This window comes from Eubalaena glacialis, chromosome 10, assembly GCF_028564815.1.
Source record: "Eubalaena glacialis isolate mEubGla1 chromosome 10, mEubGla1.1.hap2.+ XY, whole genome shotgun sequence".
Taxonomy (NCBI): Eukaryota; Metazoa; Chordata; class Mammalia; order Artiodactyla; family Balaenidae; genus Eubalaena; species Eubalaena glacialis.
In genome coordinates this window covers 36,801,735-36,814,448 of record NC_083725.1, presented here as the reverse complement: position 1 = coordinate 36,814,448, position 12,714 = coordinate 36,801,735, and positions in this window count along the sequence as shown.

The following is a 12,714-nucleotide window of genomic DNA, read 5'->3' as shown; positions in this document are numbered from 1 at the left end:
AAGATGTAACCTATCCTGGAGAATGTGCCATGTGTACTTGAGAAGAAAGTATATTCTGCTGCTTTTGGATGGAATGTCCTGTAAATATCAATTACGTTTATCTGATCTAATTGTGTTTCCTTATTCATTTTCTGTTGGGATGATCTATCCATTGATGTAAATGGAGTGTTAAAGCCCCCCACTATTATTGTGTTACTGTCTGTCAATTTCCCCTTTTATGGATGCTAGCATTTGCCTTATGTATTGAGGTGCTCCTATGTTGGGTGCATAAATATTTACAATTGTTATGTCTTCTTCTTGGATTGATCCCTTGATGAGTATGTAGTATCCTTCCTTGTCTCTTGTAATAATCTTTATTTTAAAGTCTATATTATCTGATATGAGTACTGCTACTCCAGCTTTCTTTTGATTTCCATTTGTATGGAATATCTTTTTTCCATCCCTTCTCTTTCAGTCTGTATGTTTTCCTAGGTCTGAAGTGGGTCTCTTGTAGACAGCATACATATGGGTCTTGTTTTTGTATACATTCAGCCAGTCTGTGTCTTTTGGTTGGAGCATTTAATCCATTTATATTTAAGGTAATTATCGATATGTATGTTCCTATTACCATTTTGTTAATTGGTTTGGGTTTGTTTTTGTAGGTCATTTTCTTCTCTTGTGTTTCTTGCCTAGAGAACTTTCTTTACCATTTGTTGTAAAGCTTGTTTGGTGGTGCAATATTCTCTTAGTTTTTGGTTGTCTGTAAAGCTTTTGATTTCTCCGTCGAATCTGAATGAGATCCTTGCTGGGTAGAGAAATCTTGCTTGTAGGTTCTTCCTTTTCCTCACTTTAAATATGTCCTTCCATTCCCTTCTGCCCTGTAGAGTTTCTGCTGAAAAATCAGTTGATAACCTTATGGGGATTCCCTTGTATGTTATTTGTTGCTTTTATCTTGCTGCTTTTAATATTTTTTCTTTGTGTTTAATTTTTTTTAGTTTGATTAATATGTGTCTCAGCGTGCTTCTCCTTCTGTTTATCCTCTATGAGATTCTCTGCACTTCCTGGACTTGATTGACTATTTCCTTTCCCATGTTAGGGAAGTTTTTGACTCTAATCTCTTCAAATATTTTCTCAGGCCCTTTCCCTTTCCCTTCTTCTTCTGAGACCCCTATAATTCTAATGGTGGTGTGTTTAATGTTGTCCTAGGTGTCTCTGAGACTGTCCTCATTTCTTTTCATTCTTTTTTCTTTATTCTGCCTTGCAGCTGCTAATTCCACCATTCTATCTTCCAGCTTAATTATCCGTTCTTCTGCCTCAGTTATTCTGCTATTGATTCCTTCTAGTGCATTTTTTTATTTCAGTTATTGTGTTGTTCATCACTGATTGTTTGTTCTTTAGTTCTTGTAAGTCCTTGTTAAACATTTCTTGTATCTTCTTGATCCATGCCTCCCTTCTATTTCCTAGATCTTGGATCATCTTTACTATCATTACTCTGAATTCTTTTTCATGCAGATTGCCTATTTTCTCTTTATTTACTTGGTCTTGTGGGTTTTTACCTTACTCCTTTGTCTGCAACATATTTGTCTGTCATCTCATTTCATCTAATTTTCTGTGTTTGTGGTCTCCTTTCTGCAGACTGCAGGGTTGTAGTTCCTCTTGCTTCTGTTGTCTGTCCCCTGTTGTGTGGGGTTGGTTCAGAGGCTTGTGTAGGCTGCCTAGTTCAGAACCAGAGGACTGGTTCCTGCACTCTGGTGGGTGGAGCTGAGTCTTTTCCCTCTGATGGGCAAGTCCTTGTCATGTGGTGTGTTTTGGGGGTGACTGTGAGTTTAGTACAACTTTAAGCATCATGTCTGTTGATGGGTGGGGCTGTGTTCCCGTCTTGCTGGTTGTTTGGCATGAAGTGTCCAGCACTGGAACCTGCAGGCATTTGGGTGGAGCTGGTTCTTGGGGTTGAGATGTATACCTCTGGGATAGTGCACTCCAATTAATATTCGCTGGGCTCAAGAATTCTCTGGTGGTCCAGCGTCCTGTATTCAGCACTCCCACCCTGGAGGCAAGGGCCCAACCACTGGCTGGGGAACCAAGAGCTCACAAGCTGCACTGCCTGGCCAGAGAAAAAGAAAGAAAAGGAAAAGAGAAAAAAAAGGAAAAGAAAAGAAAACAAACAGACAAATCCCAAGACAAATAGGAAAAACAAAAACAAACAAACACTAACAACAATGATACAACACACACACACACACAGAAGAAAGAAAACAAACAGACACACCAGATCCAAGACAAATGATAACAACACCACCAAACTAACAGAAACAAACAAAGGATCAGACAGGAAAGGAGAAAGAAAAAAAGGGAACAAGGAAACAAACCAACGTATTCAAAAATGACAACAATCAATAAGGACTAAACTAACAAAAACAAAAAAATGAAAAAAAACAAAACCAGAGAGCAAACAAAAGAAGCAAACATAAAATAAACATATAGAAACAATTTTAAAAAGAAAAAATAAAATAAAATAAAAAACAAAGAATGAAAACAAGAAAAAAACACAAAACAACAAAAATGTAAAGTGAAAATTTTAAATATATATATTAAAAAATAAAAAACAAAAATAATAAAAACAACACCACCATCAACTGAGAAAAATGAAACAAACAAAAAAAGAATAATAGTAATAAGAATATTTTCCTGGGGCCTCTTCTGTCATTGTCCTTGCTCCCACAGTGAGGCACAGCCAATCCCCACCTCCCCAGGAGATCCTCCAATAACACTAGGTAGGTCTGTGGACCTGCTGTGGGCACTGTGGGGCCAGCTCAGACTCTGACCTAGCTCAACTGGCGTGAGTATTTGCCTCCAAAGTCCACCTCTGCTAAGGCTAGACCAGTAAGAGTTGTGGGAACACTCGTTGTCTATTCAGATATTCCACAGATGAAGGATTTACAAAGCCAATCACAGGGATTTAATTTGCAGCTTGTGCAGCTGCACAGAAAGATTTCTGTTCCTCTTCCTTAGTCTCACCACCCTATGGGGCTCAGCTTTGCTTTTGGCCACACCTCTGCATGTGCACCACCCTGAGGCATCTGTTCCCTTCCCAGGTGAGAGGGAGAGAAAGCCATGGCCGACTGTGGCACACTTACTCTGTCAGGCCAGGAAGGGGTATGGCAATCACAACTGGGGTGTGGGCAAATTGCCTGCAGTGGCAGGGACCAGCAGACAGTTGCAAAAGTTTGGGGTGCACCCAATGTGGTGGGAGTCCCTCCCAGTGTCTTCAGAGGCTGAAGAATCTGGTGGGTGGAGAAAGGGGTTGTAATGGTGGCCCTGCCCCTTGCGTGCCACTCAACAATGATGCCTTGCTTGTACAGTATCCTGGGCTTTTCCTGCTAACTTTCCTGGTTGTGGAACTCCCTACTCCTGTCCCTTCAGGCTGTCTTTTCACCACCAACAGCTGTTTTCTCCCTGGGTCTGTGCTCCAAATCCCACTTTCCAGCACCCAGCATCCCTCCACAAGATGACTCAGACTGGGATGTGCAGAGCTGTGGCGTGGACCATGCGTGCAGTTCTTACTTTGTCCTGTCTTCAATAAGCCATCCACTGTGTTCTCCTTTGATTGCCTCAAGGTCTCTTTCCATCCCAGTTGATTTTTCCATTGTGAGGAAGTTTTTCTGAGTGTGGGGACCTCTGTTTGCCTTCATCTTCCCACCAGGTTTGCTGGTCCCTTTTTTGATTCTTCTTTTCTCTTTTTCCTTTCTTTCATCCTACTTGGTTGCGAGGGTATTTTTTTGTCCTTTTAGGTGTCCAAACTCTTCTGCTAGTGTTCAGGAGTCACTCTCAGAGAATTGTTCCATTTGTGAATGTATTCTTGATGTACTTGTGAGGAGTGACAAATTCTGCATCCTCTTATTCCACCCTATCTTGACTCCTCTCCCTGTGCTGGATACTTTTGTGATCCAAAAGTTTTAATCAGACTTGGAGAAATGTACTATTATAAAGGTATAATTTACCACCAACTTTCCAAAAGATAGATGGAATTTAAAAAATAGATGTTAGAACAAATGTTAGGGAGGCATTACCTCCTTTTTTTATCATTCCATTTAGTTTCTCCTCCCTTTACCTGCTTTATACATTCGACATAACAGCACAATTATGTGTGGTAGTAGATTGAGAAAAGAGATGAGTGAGTCAAAAAATATTTAAGAATTGCTCATATTAACTACTAGTCCACAGCCAGTAGCAAAAGGACAATAGTGTCCCATGGTATAGTGCAGAGGATTGGAAAATGGAGGAAAATATTGTTGAGAACATACCAAACCCTTATGCTCATGCTTATCTTCAACAATCATTAATCTTTTGCCAAAATTATCTACCCCATACTTTGGGGCTGGAGTAATTTAAAAGAATTTCCAGACATTACACAATTACATCTAACAACCTCAGTACATTTCCAAAAATGGAGAGGAAGGATTTCTTATATCACTATGATTCACTGATATATACATATAGCGGTCCAGTTTTCCCAGTACCACTTATTGAAGAGACCATCTTTTCTCCATTAGGTATTCTTCCTCTTTTGTTGTAGATCAACTGACCATAAGTGAGTGTGTTTATTTCTGGTCTCTCTATTCTATTTCACTTATCTATGTGTCTGGTTTGTGCCAGTACCATTACGTTTTGATTACTGTAGCTATGTAGTACACTCTAAAGTCACAAAGCAAGATTCCTCCAGTCTGGGTTTGTTTTTTTTTTTTTCAAGATTGTTGTGCCTATTCAGGGTCTTTTGTGTTTCCATACAAGTTTTAAAATTATTTGCTCTAGTTCTGAGAAAAATGTCATTGGTAGTTTGATAGGGATACCATCAAAGCTGTAGATTGCTTTGGATAATATGATCACTTTAACAATACTGATTCTTCCAATACAAGAACATGGTATATTTTTCCATCTTTTTATGTCCTCTTCAATTTCTTTCACCAGTGTCTTATAGTTTTCCAAATACAGGTGTTTTACCTCCCTTAGGTAAGTATCAACCTAGATATTTTATTTTATTTTTTGATGTGATTGTAAATGGGATTATTTCCTTAATTTCTCTTTCTGATACTTCATGATTAGAGTATAGAATGTAACAAAATTCTTTATATTAATTTTGTCTCCTGCAAATTTACCAAATTCATTCATGAGGTCTAGTAGTTTTTTGGTGGCATCTTTAGGGTTTTCTACGTATAGTATCATATAATCTGCAAACAGTGACAGTTTTACTTCTTTCTTTCCAATTCAGATCAGATCCCTTTTATTTCTTTTTCTTGTCTAATTACTGTAACTAGGACTTCCAATACTATGTTGAATGGCATAGTGGCAGGAGTGAGCATCTTTGTCTTGTTCTTGATGTTAGAGGAAATGTTTTCACCTTTTCACTGTTGAGTATGATGTTAGCTGTGGGTTTTTTATATGTGGCCTTTATTATGTTGAGGTATGTTCCCTCTATGCCCACTTTCTGGAAAGTTTTTTTTTTATCATAAATGGATGTTGAATTTTATCAAAAGTTTTTTCTGCATCTATTGAGATCATATGGCTTTTATTCTTCAATTTTTAATATGGTATATTACACTGGTTGATTTGCAGATATTGAAAAATCCTTGCATCCCTGAGATGAATCCCACTTGATCATGGTGTACGACCCTTTTAAGGTATCGTTGGATTCATTTTGCTAATATTTCTGAGGATTTTTGTATCTGTTCTTATTAGTTATATAGGCCCATAATTTTCTTTTTTGATATAACATTTGGTTTTGGTATCAGATTGGTGCTGGCCTCATAGAATGATTTTGCAAGTGTTCCTTCCTCTGCAATTTTTTGTAATAGTTTCAGAAGGATAGGTGTTAATGTTTGCTAGAATTCACCTGTGAAGCCATCTTGTCCTGGACTTTTGTTTGTTGGAAGTTTTTAAATTACTCATTAAAGTTTATTACTGGCAATTGTTCTGTTCATATTTTCTATTTCTTTCTGGTTCAGTCTTGGGAGATTGTACATTTGTGGGAATTTGACAATTTCTTCTAAGTTCTCCATTTAATTGGCATATAGTTGGTCATAGTAGTCTCTCATGATCCTTTGCGTTTCTGGAGTCAGTTGTAACTTCTACTTTTTCCTTTCTGATTTTATTGATTTGGGCCCTCTCTCTTTTTTTGCTTCATCAGTCTGGCTAAAGGTTTATCAATTTGTTTATCATTTCAAAGAATGAATTCTTAGTTTCATTCATCTTTTTTATTGGTGTTTTAGTCTCTCTTTCATTTATTTCTTCTCTGATCCTTATGATTTCATTCCTTCTATTTACTTTGGGATTTATCTGTTCTTCCTTTTCCAGATCTTTTAGGTGTAGGTTTAGGTTGTTATCTGAGATTTTTCTTATTACCTGAGGTAAGCTTGTATCACTATAAACTTCCCACTCACACTGCTTTTGCTGAGTCTCATAGATTTTGCATCATTGTGTTTTCATGTTCATTTGTCTCCAGGTATTTTCTTTTATTTCCTCTTTGATTTCTTCAGTAATCCATTGATGTTTAGTAGCATACTGTTTAGTCTCTTAGTGCTTGTGTTATTTGCAGTTATTTTCTTGTAGTTGATTTCTAGTCTCATAGTACCGGGGTTAGAAAAGATGCTTGGAATGATTTCAATTTTTAAAAAAAATTCCCAAGTCTTATTTTGTGGCCTAGCCTGTGATCTATCTCGGAGTATGTTTCATGAGCACTTGGAAAGAAAGTATATTCTGCTGTTTTTGATGGAATGTTTTATATATATATATATATATATATATCAAGTTCATCTGGTCTAATGTGTCCTTTAAGGCCTGTGTTTACATATTGATTTTCTGTCTCTGTGTCTTGTCCATTGATGTAAGTGGGATATCAAATTCCCCTACTATTATCATTACTGTCTATTTTTCCTTTATGTTTGTTAATATTTGATTTATGTATTTAGATGCTTCTATGTTGGGTGTATACATATTTACAATTGTTCTATCTTCTTCTTGGATTGATCATTATGTAGTGTCTTTCTTTGTCTCTTGCAACCATCTTTATTTCAAAGATTATTTCTTCTGATATAAGAATTGTTACCCTGGTTTACTTTTGATATCATTTGTATGTTATATCTTTTTCCATCCCCTCACTTTTAGTCTGTGTGTTTCTTTTCATCTGAAGTGAGTATCTTGTAGGGAGCATACATACAGTTCTTGCTTTTGTGTCTATTCAGCCACTCTGTCTTTTGATTAGAATATTTAGTCAATTACATTTTAAGTAACTACTGATATGTAAGTTTTTTTTTTTAATTGGGGTATAGTTGCTTTACAATGTTGTGTTAGTTTCTACTGGACAGTGAAGTGAAGTGAAAAAAATGATATGTATGTTCTTATTGCCATTTTTAATTTGTTTTTGAATTTTTGTGTAGGTCTTTTTTGTTCTTTTCTTCTTTTGTTCTCTTCTCTTGTGATTTGATGACTATCTTTAGAATTATGTTTGGATTTCTTTTCTTTATTGTGGTTGTGTATCTACTGTAGATTTTTGGTTTGAGGTTACCATGAGCTTTAAGTATAGCAATCTATATAGAGAAGTTCCTTAAACATTTCTTGTAAGGCTGGTTTGGTGGGTCTGAACTCTTTTAGGCTTTGCTTGTCTATAAAGCTTTTAATTTCTCCAAAAATCTGAATGAGCGCCTTGTTGGGTAGAGTATTCTTGGTTGTAGGTTTTTCTCTTACATCACTTTAAGTATATCATGCCATTCCCTTATGGCCTGTAGAGTTTCTGCTGAAAAGTCAGCTGATAGGTTTATGGGAGTTCCTTTGTATGTAATGTGTTGCTTTTCACTTTCTGCTTTTAGCATTTAATCCTACATGTGACTCTGTGTGCTTCCTGCACTTGGATGTCTATTTCTTTTCCCAGGTTAGGGACGTTTTCATCTATTATGTCTTCAATGATGTTCTTAGCCCATTTCTCTCTCTTCTCCTTCCAGCAACCCTATAAGGGGAATATTAGTGCATTTGGTGTTGTCCTAGAGGTCTTTTAAACTGTCTGTATTTCTTTTCATTTTTTTTTTCTGTTCAGCATCAGTGATTTCCCCTACTCTGTCTTCCAGCTTGCTGATCCATTCCTCTGTATCATTTAGTCTACTGTTGATTCCTTCTAGTGTATTGTAAAATTTTAGTTACTGTATTCTTCATCTCTATCAGTTGTTTTTTGTATTTTCTCTTTGTTAAAAACTTCTAACTTCTCACTCTGTACATCGATTTTTCTCTCAAGTTTTTTGATCTTTATCATCATACCCTGAATGCTTTCTCAGGTAGATTGCCTACCTTCACTTCACTTAGTTCTTCTTCTGCAGTTTATATCTTGTCCTTTCATTTGGAACATGTTCTTCTGTAGCCTAATTTTGCCTAAATTGTTCTTTTATTTTTATATATCCTGTAGGTTGTTTACATTTCCAGGTCTTGGTGAATTAGTCTTTTGTAGGAGACATTCTATGCATCCCAGTAGTGCACTCCCATCTCATCAACAGAGTATATGCTCTTGGCATTCCTCCTATGAGGACTGTATGGATCTTTCTCTTTTGGCAAGCAGACAGTGTGGAAGGTCTGATAGTCTTTGGTGGCTCCTGGTACATTTGGTTGCCAGCTTCTGCCTTGTTCGAGGCTACTGGCCCTTGGTTGACAGTACTGGTTCATGAGGTGACTGATTATAGAACCCCAGGGGTTGCCTGTCAACTGGTGAATGAAGCCAGATCCTGGAGCCATTGCCAGCCTACTTGTGGTCAGAACCAAGTCCTGTGGTCTTGTTTCAGGCTCCAAGATCCCAGGGAAGGTGTTGGATTGTTGGTGGGTGGGGATAGTTTCTGACACAATTGGTTGCATTGCCCAGGGTGTCTTGAAGCTTGTGTTGGCCTGCTAGTGGGAGGGGCCAGGGCTGGTCCCAGGGCAGGGTCTGGCCTGCTGGTGGGTGGGCTGCATCTGCAGACTACAAGACTATGGTTTTTCTTCTGGCTGGTGTCTGCCTGCTGGGAGGTAGAGCTGGGCCCAAGGCTAGAGCAGCCTCACTGGTGAGTGGGACTGGGGCCCTGAGAATTCTGGGGTTCATGTCTGCCAACTGGTGTGTCCTGGGACCTCTGGCGAGAGGAACCTGTGGGTCTTGGGTTTGTGTCTTCACACTGTTACTAGTGGCTGGGTCCCAGGCCCTTTTGTGGGCAAAGCTGTGTCCAGAGGTGGCTATTGGCACATGGGGTCTTAAGGCAGCCTGTCTGCTGTTAGGTGGGTCTGTGTCCATGCCTAGTTCATTGCTTGTTCTGTGGCATCCCAGCACTGGTGCCTATAGAACATTGGACCAGGGCAGAGCTCGGTCCAATAAACTAGAGGGAAGATTCGAAAATGGTGCTTGCCAGCACCACTGTCCACATGGTAGAATGAGCTCCCAAAATGGCTGCTGCCAGTATCTATGTCCCCAAGATGAGCTGCAGTTGTCTCTTACCTCTCTGGGAGAAATTCCAAGATCAGCATATAGGTCTGACCTCAGCTTTTATCAAATCACTGCTTCTGCCTTGGGTCCTGGACATGTGAGGTGTTGTCTTCACCCCTTAAGAGTGAAGTCTCTATTTCTCTAGCTCTCTGGGACTCCCCAAAGTAAGCCCCACTGGCATCAAAGCAAATGCTCTGGTGGCTTGCCTTCCCACTGCAGGACCTCCAGGTTGGGGAGCTTGATGTGAGGCTCTGTCCTCACACTCCTTTGGGACAACCTCTGCAGGTGTAATTATTCTCCCATTTGTGGATTGCCCACCTTGGGGTATGGGATTTGACTATATAGCTACTCTGCACTTCCTATGCATATCATGTGACTTTTTCTTCATATCTTTCATTGTAGAAGATATTTCCTGGTCTCTTCCACTCTTTTTCACAATGATAGCTCTGTAAATAGTTGTGATTTTGGTGTACCTGTGAATAGAGGTGAGCTCAGGGTCTTTCTACTCTGTCATCTTGTGCCTGACTACTCTACTTTTAGTCTGCTAAAATTGATCAGTGAATTCAGTGATAGCTTGTTCGTGTCATTGTCAGGTTTCTTAGTATAGGGTGACGTGACATACCTTTGCTTAGAATTGTACCAGTTTGTACCAGTTTATGTCTGTTGTTCTTATATAATTAATAACAATGTATTTTCAGCCACAAAATGTCTGTTTAGATAATGAATTACCCATGAACCTCACATTTGATAATTTTATCATCTACTGATGACAATTATCTAAGTCAGTTATTCCATTAAGAATTGCATAATGATTTTCTAATTCTATCATTCTTTCTTCATTTATTAACTGGTATACTTCTATATAAAACACTTTCCTTCATCCATAGGACTTATGGGATACCCTGGAATACACTTGACTTTAGAATGGCAAGGTAAATGCTCAGTTCTTTCACTTCAGTTGCCAATTTTCATAATATAGAATTGGTGCCCAGGCAAACTCTAATGGATGTCCAATATCCAGTGAGTTCTGGTTTGTTTCTCTCTTTTTAAAATATCATTGTGAATGCATGGATTTTTGCATATTAAAGTGTTTTGATAAATCATAGTTATTATCCTTTTTGTTGCTTAAATTGTTCCATCTTTGGATAGCAGAAGTCCATTCAAGCTGACATATGTGTCATTTTGACAATACCTCACTTTCATCTCATGGCTTTCTTATTTTATGGCACATGACGTTCCAGGCTTATCTTCTATATTACTTCTCTTAGATCTGAAATCACATATTTCAAGTACAGGAAGAGTGATTAAGCAGATAACCAAGAAGGGAGTTTCATGCAACTTCTCCCCTACTGTCCCAAAATATTTGCAGAAAATAGTGCTTAAGGAAAAAGAAAAAGCTGACCCTTGATTTATATCAGGACTTGCTAATGACTACATATAAAGCTATATAGCAACAACAGAGCTACAAACAGAATAAAGATGGTCTGTGACTTCAAGAAGTTTATAAGTTAGAAGGAAAATCAGACTACATCCAGTAATTGTAGGTGGATTTATTGTGTTATAGCTATCCAGCATTGCAAAATTAGAAAATTCTTGCTTAATTCAATTGAATATAAATAGACTACATCAATGTTTTGATCCTCTACTAATTGACTTAATAATGATTTTTCCCTAAACATATGGTTTTGATATTTCCCTTGGTGAATAACTTATTAGGAGATTTACAGTTGTAACTTCAGAATCAGCCCAAACTGACTCTATCCTATTTCTAACAAGATATTGAGTTGTTTCTTTTACCAAATCAACTTTGCTTGCCCAAAACCCAACAAGACAAATACTGAGAGGCTGAAGTTCACAGCAAAGAAATGGTTTATTCATGAGACAGCTATGTGAGGAGATGGGAGAAAACCTCCCCAAAGGTAAAAGCATTGGGATATTTATGGGATAAAGAAGCAGGATGATCTGAGGTGTGGGTCAAGACAATTGGAGGAAAGAAAAATTTGAAGTAATAAGTGTTCTGAGGAGGCTTCTCTGAGTTACACACTTCTTCAAGGGATGCATATTCAGAAAACAGTGACATTAATATGATCTGAAGGAGGAGTTTTTGGCCCTCTGGCATCAAATTGTTATCCATGTGACACTTGCACAGAATCAGTTAAATGGTAGTGATCTCAACTGGTTTGAACTGGGCAAGGCTAGCTCCAAGCACCATAAGAACAACTTAAGTAAATTTTACTATAAGGACACATACATCAGAGGTATTATACATAGGGGGTAGTTAAAGGAGTCTTGTGATATAAGTCTAAGCTATGTGAAGCTTGGATGCTATGCAGTTTGCAAGAACAATTACAGCAATAATAGTCAGTGAAGACAGGTTATACAATATTATTTATCAAGCAAGTTATAGTCTAAGGAAGATAACAAATGACTGCACTCAGTTTCATTTTTCAGAGACAGCAGAAAACACCTGCAAGTCATGCAGCTGAAGCATGGACAGAGGAGGAATTTTTGACTTCCGCTAGCACCCAGAAGCAAACTCCTTCTATGAATTAACCTCACTGTGGTCTTCTGACTCTGAAGATCAGAGACACTGTTCCCTCTGGTTTTTTGGGACATTCCAGATGACTGGGGAGTTTATGGAGGTGTCAGTGCATCTGTCCCTGATGTGTAATGACCTTATAGGGACCACCTTTTAAAAAACACATCTTTTGGGGGCTTTCTTGTTCATGAGGAAGCAATTGGCTCTGTCAGCTCATCCAAGGCATAGTTCCCTAACTTTGTTGGCATCGGTGAGAGACAGTTTCTGCAAACACCACATAGTCAGAACTTAACCTTAGAGAGACTTCCTTTGCTGTGGCCACCTGGAGGAACACCATAAATGGGAAATGTAAATGGTATACCAAACAACAACCCATTGGAATGCATTTTCCAAATTGGGATTCTTGTAGTTATGAGCCTATGAATAAGAAAAGATGATATTCTTTTGTAACACTGCTTGACCCCAGTATCAGATAGAGTCAGGGGAAGAGTGGCCTGAGAAAATGTCCTTAAATTATAATATTATTTTAGAATTAGACCAGTTTTGTAAGACAGAGAAAAAATGGGATGAAATCCTATATGTATAATCATTTATGTCTTTGTATCAATACTTATGAAACTTCCTATACTTGCAAGTACTTACTTAATTGGGAACTGACGAAAATCTCATCCGAACAAAGGCCAAGATGGCCAGGTCTTTCAGGAACTTT